This window comes from Natrix helvetica (genome assembly GCF_964273705.1).
Source record: "Natrix helvetica genome assembly, chromosome: 4".
Lineage (NCBI taxonomy): Eukaryota > Metazoa > Chordata > Lepidosauria > Squamata > Natricidae > Natrix > Natrix helvetica.
The window spans coordinates 67,775,553-67,784,656 of record NC_138550.1 but is presented as its reverse complement, the minus strand read 5'-3'; the positions used below and the strand labels follow the sequence as shown (position 1 = coordinate 67,784,656).

General features: G+C 42.5%; 1 pseudogene across 1 annotated transcript; it reads right to left on the bottom strand.

Annotated features, from left to right (window-relative positions):
• Positions 1-626: 626 nt before the first annotated feature.
• On the bottom strand, positions 627-5,802 carry LOC309392175 (protocadherin gamma-A4-like; annotated as a pseudogene). The gene is made up of 3 exons: positions 5,179-5,802; positions 4,418-5,134; positions 627-704 (listed from the first exon to the last, which is right to left on the bottom strand). The product of its transcript is annotated as a protocadherin gamma-A4-like (transcript).
• Between the last annotated feature and the right edge of the window lie 3,302 nt (positions 5,803-9,104).

Below are 9,104 nucleotides of genomic sequence, written 5' to 3'. Positions count from 1 at the left end.
TGCGATCTCGGAGCTCTGAGATTGCAGTCGATACTTTTGCTGCTGGATGGTCCTTTTGGACCTAAACCATCCTGAAGAGACGGTGACAGGGAAGATTACGTCTTGCTGATCTCAGGGACATCACAAAGTCACTGATTGATCCAAGAGAATCTCTTCTTGCCGGCAACAGAAGCACAGCCAAAAGCTGCTGAAGTTGGGACAGCTCCGCAATGGGAAGAAAGCAGAAAGAGAAAGTGTGTCCATCTGGTGAGGAAATTTTATTGTTATAAAAGAGACTGCCCCCCCAAATCAAAGCTAAATTAAACTTGCAAAGGAAAGAAAATAAGTGGTGAAATTAAGCTATATTGAACAATATATTATCCTTTTTTTTATGGAGAGAAGTTTTGCAAATATTTTCTACTTTTTAAAATGAAAGTATTGGTTTTTCTTCTTCTTTTTCTTTTTTACCTATGGCTTAAATCTTTTTCTTTATTTTTATAATATTGGTTTGGATGGGTTTTTTCTCTTTATTTTGCTCCATTTAAGAATTTTGTTTCTTTTAAGTCTGGAATATAAAGAAGATATAAAAGGAATATAAAGAGGATAGTAAAATCATAGGGAAAAGAAGTTACACTGCCACTTGGAGGCTAGAGGTTGAGTCCTGCAAATATTGCTTTCTCTTTTTTCTCTTTGATCATTTCGACTTTGTATTTCAAAGGCTTCAGCTTGTTTACAGAAGACATAAGGAGAAGAGCATGGGTTGTTTATACAGGTGCTCTTTGGATGCTTCTTTGGCAGCTGGAGAGAAGTGAAAACAAAACCTTATTTTGAAACTAGAGTGGCAGTGTTTACTAGTTGGAAGTATGGCACAACGCCAAAAAGAAATCATAACATTATAACAGATTATGTTTGAAATTCAAAAATTATTAGAAACAACAGAGAGAATTGAGAAGAGATTAGAAAATATAGATTGTAATGCAGTAAGATTCGATGGAAAAATTGAAGATATCCAGCAAATGGAAAAAGTGGAGGTTAGAGTCCTAAAACCCCAAGGATAAAATGAACAAAGAGGCAAGATAATTGTGGATACTGGCAGTGAACTGAGTGTGGTTGGAGATGGAAAGAGTGGAACATGGAAAGGGAAGATAGATGGAAAGGAGCTCTACCCCAGATTTCAAGGCATAAAAGAAGAAAAAAGAGAAGAATTGATGGATTCAAGGAGAGAAACTTTGACAAAAGTACTACTGATAACCAAAGATAAGCTGATTAAAGAAGCTGATGTGAAGGTTCCAAGAGTTGCCCTAATTAATTTACGAGCCCTGAGACGAATTTTTTTTAAAAACTATTCGTTTATTAGGACTAACATTTTGGCATGGACTTCTGTGTAGCTGAAACTAAATCACACTTAATGGCATCTGACCTTTACTCCTGTGCCCCCTCCCCTCTGGCTGAGGTCATCAATCACATTCTCCAACAGGACATTATCGCAGGGTTCTGGACATGCGCATTCACATCCCAGTACAGAAATATGAGACTTTTACTCTGGCCAAAAGTATGCATGGCATTTCCCTCCCCTTCTCAAGGTGATAGTAGTCATGGAAACGCCTTAGACGTTGACACTACCCCAGATTTCAAGGTATAGAAGAAGAAAAAAGAGAAGAATTGATGGATTCAAGGAGAGAAACTTTGACAAAAGCACTACTGATAACCAAAGATAAGCTGATTAAAGAAGCTGATGGAGGGTCTCGAGATTTTACAAGATATGTAAAAAGCAACAAGTTGCAAAGAGAAGCCCACACAAATTTGATTAAGGAAATAACCAGAAGACTAATTCCAGAAATGGCAAAACACATAAGAATGCACTATTACTGGAAAGACACAGGTTGAGTTATGAAAACTAATAACAAAATATTAGTCAAATTTAGTTAAAATTAGAGCATTATGTTAAAAATGAAGTGATAATGGATATAGTTAGATAAATAATTGATAATGATAACATTGTACACATATGTATTGTTTTGATAAGAGGAAATTTGGTATAAATTGTAAATGGTGATCATGAAAGGAAGTTTAGAAACTCTGTTTTGTACAAAAGCTTATAATATTAAAAAAAAAGTGTAAGTCAAATTTAGTTAAACTAAGACCAAAAGAATAAATAAAAATGAAATGATGACGGATATTGTTAAATAAATGATTGATAATGATAATAATGTAATATTTGTATTGACATGATAAAAGGGAAATTGGATATAAATTGTAAACAGTGATTAAGAAAGGCGGTCTAGAAACTTTGTTATTAAACATATATTAATTTTTATTTAGAAAGTGTTATAAAGATGTAATGTTGCTGGATGATATTGAAAATAGATAACGGAATGCCATCATGTGATTTTGCTTTAAATTTTGGAATATTTTATATAAAGGGACGTAAAAACAATCATAGTCATATGAAGATTGAAGTATAATGATAGTAATATATATAAATATATTTGATTTAAAACATATAACTTGATATGAATTGTAGGTGATGACTGTGGAAGGGATGCACGAAAGCTCTTTGTAACCAATTGACACACACTTTACAATTTGTAATGGAAGATATTCTTGTGGTGTTTGTTGTGTTTTGTCTCTTTGTGTTTATTTAAAAATAAAAAAAAATATTTTAAAAAAAGAGCTATTACAATGAACAGGGTGTTGATTTATTCTCCAAAGCTCCTAAGGACAAAAAGCAATTGGTAGAAGCTTGTTAAAAAGAGGTCCAATCTGGAATAAGGAGAAATTTCTTGATAGTTACAACAATTAATCCATGGAATGGCTTGCATCCATATGTAGCTTTATCTGCTCCATCACTGGAGTTTTCAAGAAGAGATTGGACAGTCATTTGTCCAGAACAGTTTAGGTATAGAGTCTTCTTCTTGAGCAGGAGGTTGAACTAGAAGAACTTGAAGGTTACTTCCAACTCTTGTTATTCTGTATTCTAGATCCCCCAGAAAGTATAATAAGAATGCTCAAATGATGGTTAGGTATCTGGAGGGATCCATGCTGCTGAAATCAGGTATAGTATCTTTTACCAGTTTATCTTTTCTTTAATTTTTAGATTGGCCTCCAGGCATGAGGGCAAACTTCAATTGCATTTTCTTTTGGGTCAAAGGTGAGATGCTCTATGCCATTGGAAGACCTTCCCTACAGGCTTCGAATAGATGTTAAGTAAAAGGGGAAACAATTTTGAGTCCCATGGCACCTCACAATGGCGAGCCCTAGAACTTGAGGAAGGGGGATGCACAACTTCACTTCAAATCTGCTGATACCATTCACAACTCCCCTGATCCAGTTTTGCTCCATTTTGCAATCTTTTCTTGCCACAGTTATGAAACAAATCACTGCAGCTATTAATGAATCCTCCAGTCATTAAATGAATGGCTTTCCCCATTGACTCAGCTTGTCGGAAGCCAGCTGGGAAGATTACAAATGATGATCACATGACCCCCAGGACAGTACAACTGTCATAAATACATGCCAGTTGACAAGCGCCTGAATTTTGATTATGTGATCATGGTCAAAAGTGTAAAAAAAAGTCGTGTCACTTTTTCCTGTGCTATTGTAAATTCAAATGGTCACTTAATGAATGGTTATAAATTGAGAACTATCTGTAGTTTATTGCTATACCTCGAAATAGGATAATTGGGATTGCACTGTCAAGTAATCAGACTCAGATTCAGCAGGTTTTCAGCAACTTTTTTGTTTGCTACAAACAATAATAATGAATCTTCATCACATGGTTAATGTTGACAGACCTAAGAAAAATAATCCAACCTTGATATAATTAAGAACCTAATGAATTTTAGTGCCTAATTAAATTCTGCCTATCTGTCTATCTATCGAGCACCACATGGTTGGCAAATCCAAGAACAATTATCCCATAACTGTTCTACTATCATTGATATTTTACCTCATTTCTTATTTATTTCAAACCCTGAAGGCCTTCTTCTGCTTCCTTATTACATCCTATGCCCTCTTTGAATCTGATACCTTCAAGTTAATCCAAATCTGAGAAGTTTCACATAGACCTGTTGCTTAATTTTTGAGATACATCTTTTAAAAAATGGTTTTGCTGCTGATGATATAGAATTGGAGTAAAGAGCTAATTCCCTGAGATATTCCTGTATAATAAAATGAGATACAAAGGACAGTCCTGTTCTATTCAAAGGTTTGTCCAGTTGATTTCAATGGAATGTTGTTATATTTATATTTAAGCAATAGCGCAGCACTGGATCTGCTGAAAATTCAGTATAATATTTCTCTAAGTTAGAGAATGTGATATGTACAATAATAGCAAAGTTGCTAACATTTTGTATAGCAGAGGAAATTGACATATATTAAGATAAACAAGTGCATATAAGAACAAAAAGATCAAAATGATTTATAATAATTACCTTACCTGAATTATTATTAGATAATCATTTAAATTTAAATCTTCACCAGATACAACTGGATCCTTTGCGCCATAACCTTCTTTAATACACAGAGTACCTGAATCATTTGCTGTGGAAATATTTAAGTGATTTCTCTTAGATTCTGCAGTCAGAGAAACCTCATGGCAATAAAAAGGAAGAAATGCTTGGACTCCATTGATGCCTACAAATTGTGAGGCAGGTACATCACTGAAATTTATCTTTTCAGACGTCATCTGTGAATTTCTATATACTCTAATTGCCAGTAGCACAAGGAGAAAGGTAAAGAATAAACAGAAGACAAAAGCCACCTCAGTCCCTAAGTAAAAAGTGAGGTCTGACTGAGGATCTACAGGAGTTGAGATGTTGCTCAGATCTGAGAGTATTTCAGGTATGCTGTCAGCCAAAACAACCGTGAGAGTGACAGAGGCAGAGAGAGCTGGTTGGCCATTGACCTTCACTAAAACCACCAGGATTTGCTTCAGGGCATCTTTCTCCAGAAAAAGCCGAGCAGTCCTGATGTCGCCAGTGTGGAGTCCCACAGTGAAGAGCCCTGGTTCTGTTGCTTTGATCAGCTGATAGGAGAGCCAGGAATTCTGGCCAGAATCTGCATCTACTGCCACTACTTTAGTGACCAGGTAATCTGGCTCAGAAGAGCAAGGGGCCAGCTCTATTCCAGTGGAGCCATCAGCGGGAGGAGTGGGGTGTATAGATGTATAGAGATGTATAGTTCAATTACTTTGGCTACTGAGAGAGGAGGTATTCCATGGACAGTAACTATTATAGTTATTTTAAAAGCTGATATCTGTTCCTTGTCAAGGGCGTTATCTGTCATCAAACTATAAAACTTAGCAGAGGACTTCTTTAATTGGAAAGGGAGGTTGTCTGGAATGGAGACTGTGATTTCTCTATTGACTCCAGAATCTCTGTCTCATACATTTAAAATGGCAATAATAGTTCCGGATCGTGAACTTTCAACTATGGAATTGGTGACAAAAGCAATTGCTAGCTCAGGTGCATTATCATTCAAATCTGTAATGAAGATAACAACCATTGATCTATCAGTAAAACTTCCCCAATCTTTGGCCTATACTTCAAATTCATAGAAAATTGGTTCGTTATAATCAAGATTCCCAGTGAGTGTAATTTCACCTGTTGTGGAATTAAGGTGATTTATGGGAACATCTAATTCTGTAGTCTTTTTCAGGAAGTATTTCACCTGTCCATTAAGCCCTTCATCAAGATCAGTGGCATGCACAGTAGCAATAACAGATCCTTTAGGAATATTCTCTTTGACATTCACTTCATATATGGGTTGGCTGCAGGGACGTGTGGTCAGGGGAGGCAGGGGAGGCAGAGCCTCACCTCTCATCATGAAATAATATATAATATATAATATATAATATATATTTCCTCCCATCCCTTTTATACGGCTCCCGCTAAGCTCTGGTAAGGAGAAGAGCCTTTGGGGAATGAAGAGGAAGAGGAGGGAGGAGGAGGTGCGCGCATGGGGCGGTGCCAGCTGGGCAACTGGCGGAGGCAGGAGGGTTCTGGGAAGCGCCAATAACCTTCCTGCCTCCGCTGTACTTTGTGCGTTCCTCGCGACTGCAATAGATGTCCAGATATGGCAGGGGCTGTTGGGCTGGAAGCCCAAACCCCATTAGCCACAAAAGCCGCTTCTGGACATATATTGCAGTCGCGAGGAGTGCACGAAGTCCAGCAGAGGCAGGAAGGTTCTCATCATTCTCCAGTCCCTTTCGTGGCTTCGTCAGTCCGGGAGCGCCAAAAACATTTCTGCCTCCGCTGGACTTTGTCTTGATGACGTCGCCGCAGCTGCCGGTCGCGGACGGATGGAGGTAGTCAGAGTGGCGCCGAGGCAGTCCGGCGGGCGAGCAACCGAGGATCAGGCTGCCTGATCCTCCATCGCTTGCTCGCTCTTTCGTCTGTCCGGACCGCCTCGGCGCCGCTCTGGAGGTCCGGCCACTCCCAGCAGCTGCGGCGACATCATCAAGACGAAGTGGCTTGGAGGCGAAGTGCTTTTCAGTGCTTTTCTGTGCGTCGGGCATTTAGGTAGATAGCCAAATGTCCTAAATGCCAGACGCACAGAAAAGCACTGAAAAGCAGCTGCTGTTGGGGACCGCGGAGCGCGAGCCGGCGGAGCGCGCTCAGAAAGGCGGGAAATGGGATCACGTGTGCTGGCGGCTGAGGCAGCCTCAGCCTCCAGCACATGTTGTCCCATTCCCCACCTGGTGATGACATCACCAGCCTCACCAGCCATAAACCTCACCGCACGTCACTGGTTGGCTGAAAACCGGTGCATTGTCATTTGCATCTAAAACAATGACTTTGATTTCTGCAGTGCCAGTTCAGATAGGATCTCATCCATCATTAACTGTAAGGATTAGATTATAAACAGTTTGTTCCTCTCTGTCTAGAATTTTTTCCAGTATCAGTTCCGTATGTCTGAAGCCATTTTTCCTATTTGTGTATCCAGAGAAAAATGGCTGCTGCCTCTGAGTTGATAGCTCTGTATAGAATTTATTCCCAGATCTGTAAGTAAGTAAGTAAGTAAACTTTTATTTATAAACCGCGCCCTTTCCTAAACAGGACTCGGGGCAGTGTACAGACATATTAAAAACCATATAGATACAAAATATAAATATGCATAAATATATAAACATATAGACATATAAACATATAAACGGAGGAGGTAGAATGTGCTGTACCAAATTTAAATTAAAATACAAATATAATTAAAATTTCCCTTAAAAATTACACAGTAAGATGTTTGCCAGGAGGTTAAAGATGGGACTATACACCAGTCAAGCCAGCCAATTGGAACAGGTGGGTCTTAAGCTTCTGTCGGAAGGAGCGGAGGTCGTTAGTAGCTCTAATATCGGGGGGGAGGTCATTCCAGAGGGTTGGGCCCATCACAGAGAAGGCTCTACTCCTAGGCGCCGCTCGCTGGCACTGCTTGGCGGATGGCACCTGGAGGAGTCCCTCCCTGTGAGAGCGGATTGGTCGTGAGGATGTGTGAGGTAAGATGCGATCCCGCAGGTAACTAGGTCCCATGCCATGGAGCGCTTTGAAGATAGTAACCAACACCTTGAAACGCACCCGAAAACTACAGGCAGCCAGTGCAGCTCGTGCAGGAGTGGTGTTATATGGGAGTATCTTGTCCCTCCCATGATGGCCCGCGCGGCCGCATTCTGAACTAGCTGTAGTCTTCGGGTGCATCTCAAGGGGAGCCCCATGTAGAGAGCATTGCAGTAGTCCAGACGAGACGTCACCAGCGCATGAGTGACTGTGCGTAAGGCGTCCCGATCCAATAGGGGGCGCAATTGGCGCACCAGGTGAACCTGGTGGAACGCCCCCCTCGCCACGGCTGCCACATGGTCATCCATCGACAGCCGGGCATCAAGGAGGACGCCCAAATTGCGCGCCTGTTCCACAGGGGGCAGTTGTTCGCCCCCTATGGCCAGCGATGGCATCCACTGGTTGAACTGGGGCGCCGGTAGCCACAGCCACTCAGTCTTGGAGGGGTTGAGTCTGAGTCTGTTGTCCCCCATCCAGACCCGGACGGCTTCCAAACACCGGGACATCATTTTGACGGCCTCGTTGGGGTGGTTTGGGGTGGAAATGTACAGCTGGGTGTCATCAGCGTACAGATGGTATCCAACCCCAAAACCACGGATGATCTCACCCAGCGGCTTCATGTATGTGTTGAACAGGAGGGGCGAGAGGACTGACCCCTGTGGCACCCCACAAGTGAGTGGCCTCAGGGTCGACCTCTGCTCCCCTGCCAACACACACTGCATCCGGTCAGAGAGGTAGGAGCAGAACCACTGCAAAACGGTGCCCCCCACTCCCACCTCCTCCAGCCGGCGCAATAAGATACCATGGTCGATGGTATCGAAAACCGCTGAGAGATCTAATAGGACCAGGATAGAGGAGCAACCCCTATCTCTGGCCCTCCAGAGATCATCTACCAACGCGACCAAGGCCGTCTCCGTGCTGTGACCGGGTCGGAAGCCGGACTGGCGCGGGTCTAGATAGTCAGTTTCCTCCAGGTGACGTGGGAACTGTTGTGCCACCACACTCTCTACAACCTTCGCTAAAAAGGGAAGGTTGGAGATGGGACGATAATTGGCTAGCTCCACCAGATCCAGGGAAGGCCTCTTGAGCAGGGGCCTCACCACCGCCTCTTTCAAGGTGGCCGGCAATGACCCCTCCTCAAGTGAAGCGTTCACCAGACCCAGGAGCCAGCCTCGTGTAACCTCCCAGGATGCCAGTACAAGCCAGGAGGGACACGGGTCCAATAAACATGTGGTGGCTCACAGTCGCCCACGCAACCTGTCCAAATCCTCGGGGGCAACAGAGTCAAACTCCTCCCAGCGTGGTGTCTCAGGACTTGCTTCCGACGTCTCCCCTGGTCTGCTGAAGGGGGCCCACCCACTCCGGATCTGAGCGATTTTGTCCTGCAGATATTCCCCAAACTCCTCTGCTCTACCCTGCAAAGGAGCTTCCCGCGGCCTCTGAGATAAGAGGGAGCGAGTCACCCGAAACAGGGCGGCAGGGCGGTTATCTGTGGATGCAACGAGAGCGGCACAGTATCTACGTTTGGCCGCTCTCAGTGCCACAAGGTAGGTCCGTAAATAGGCTCTTACCTGTGTT